We start from the raw sequence: 2,500 nt of genomic DNA, 5'->3' as shown, positions 1-2,500 counted from the left end.
CAACACGCGGAGCTCCAGGCGGGGGGGGCCCTCGCCCGGCCCGCGGAGTCCGATTGAACACCCCCCAGGTCGGGCGGGCTCGCTCTGTTGAGCGCATGGAGGTTGAGATAGAAAATATTGCAACACGCGGAGCTCCAGGCGGGGGGGCCCTCGGCCGGCCCGCGGGGTCCGATTGAACACCCCCCAGGTCGGGCAGGCTCGCTCTGTTGAGCGCATGGAGGTTGACATAGAAAATAATCCAACACGCGGAGCTCCAGGCGGGGGGGCCCTCGCCCGGCCCGCGGAGTCCGATTGAACACCCCCCAGGTCGGGCAGGCTCGCTCTGTTGAGCGCATGGAGGTTGACATAGAAAATAATCCAACACGTGGAGCTCCAGGCGGGGGGGCCCTCGCCCGGCCCGCGGAGTCCGATTGAACACCCCCCAGGTCGGGCAGGCTCGCTCTGTTGAGCGCATGGAGGTTGACATAGAAAATAATCCAACACGTGGAGCTCCAGGCGGGGGGGCCCTCGCCCGGCCCGCGGAGTCCGATTGAACACCCCCCAGGTCGGGCAGGCTCGCTCTGTTGAGCGCATGGAGGTTGACATAGAAAATAATCCAACACGTGGAGCTCCAGGCGGGGGGGCCCTCGCCCGGCCCGCGGAGTCCGATTGAACACCCCCCAGGTCGGGCAGGCTCGCTCTGTTGAGCGCATGGAGGTTGACATAGAAAATAATCCAACACGTGGAGCTCCAGGCGGGGGGGCCCTCGCCCGGCCCGCGGAGTCCGATTGAACACCCCCCAGGTCGGGCAGGCTCGCTCTGTTGAGCGCATGGAGGTTGACATAGAAAATAATCCAACACGTGGAGCTCCAGGCGGGGGGGCCCTCGCCCGGCCCGCGGAGTCCGATTGAACACCCCCCAGGTCGGGCAGGCTCGCTCTGTTGAGCGCATGGAGGTTGACATAGAAAATAATCCAACACGTGGAGCTCCAGGCGGGGGGGCCCTCTCCCCCCCCGGTGAGTCCGCTCACAGTGCCCCTATGTCGGGCAGGCTCATTGCATTGTGCGCATGGAGGTTGACTTAGAAAATATTTGAGAGTGACATGAGCTCCAGGCAGACACCGACTCATCGCCCGTGGGGTGTCCGACGAGCCCTCACCAATCTTGGATTAATGTTTGGCGAGGCTCCCCTGATCAGCTCTGGAGGTGGCAAGTTCTGAAAAAGTGGTTTCTGAAAATGTGCCCCTTGTATTTTGTGAAACCAGGGGTAACCTAGCGAGTAGGCAAACTCATCCCCTGACTGGGGGGATCAACTTTTACCTACTACAGCGCCCCTAATGGCCAAAAGTGGTACTGCTCCCCCTGGTAGCCTAACCCATTGAAATGAATGGGAAAAATTAATTTAGGCTACCAGGGCTTTGGGCTACCAGGGCTTTGGGCTACCAGGGCTTTGGGCTACCAGGGCTTTTTGCTACCAGGGCTGTGGGCTACCAGGGCTTTGGGCTACCAGGGCTGAGGGCTACCAGGGCTATTATAGGCGGCCACCACTGCACTAGTGGCAGCCCGGGGAAGGTGCCTGTTGCTCGGATATGCTTTTACGCACGTCGGCCTCTGCGCCCTGGAGCTTTTTTATGCCAGCAGGGCTACGTTAGGCGGCCACCACTGCGCTTGTGGCTGCCCGGGGAAGGTGCCCGTTGCTCGGATATGATTTTACGCACGTCGGCCTCTCCGCCCTGGAGCTTTTTTATGCCAGCAGGGCTATGTTAGGCGGCCACCACTGCGCTTGTGGCTGCCCGGGGAAGGTGCCTTTTGCTCGGATATGCTTTTACGCACGTCGGCCTCTGCGCCCTGGAGCTTTTTGATGCCACCAGGGCTACGTTAGGCGGCCACCACTGCGCTTGTGGCTGCCCGGGGAAGGTGCCCGTTGCTCGGATATGATTTTACGCACGTCGGCCTCTCCGCCCTGGAGCTTTTTTATGCTACCAGGGCTATTATAGGCGGCCACCACTGCACTAGTGGCGGCCCGGGGAAGGTGCCTGTTGCTCGGATATGCTTTTACGCACGTCGGCCTCTGCGCCCTGGAGCTTTTTTATGCCAGCAGGGCTACGTTAGGCGGCCACCACTGCGCTTGTGGCTGCCCGGGGAAGGTGCCCGTTGCTCGGATATGATTTTACGCACGTCGGCCTCTCCGCCCTGGAGCTTTTTTATGCTACCAGGGCTATTATAGGCGGCCACCACTGCGCTTGTGGCTGCCCGGGGAAGGTGACTTTTGCTCGGACGCGCTTTTACGCACGCCGGCCTCTCCCCACTGGTGCTTTCTTATGCCAGCAGGGCTATGTTAGGCGGCCACCACTGCACTAGTGGAAGCCCGGGGAAGGTGCCTGTTGCTCGGATATGCTTTTACGCACGTCGGCCTCTGCGCCCTGGAGCTTTTTTATGCCACCAGGGCTACGTTAGGCGGCCACCACTGCACTAGTGGCGGCCCGGGGAAGGTGCCTGTTGCTCGGATATGCTTTTACGCA

This window comes from Filicampus tigris, chromosome 18 (genome assembly GCF_054856515.1).
Source record: "Filicampus tigris isolate MCC_2025a chromosome 18, RoL_Ftig_1.0, whole genome shotgun sequence".
NCBI lineage: Eukaryota > Metazoa > Chordata > Actinopteri > Syngnathiformes > Syngnathidae > Filicampus > Filicampus tigris.
Note: the sequence above shows the minus strand (reverse complement) of the source record.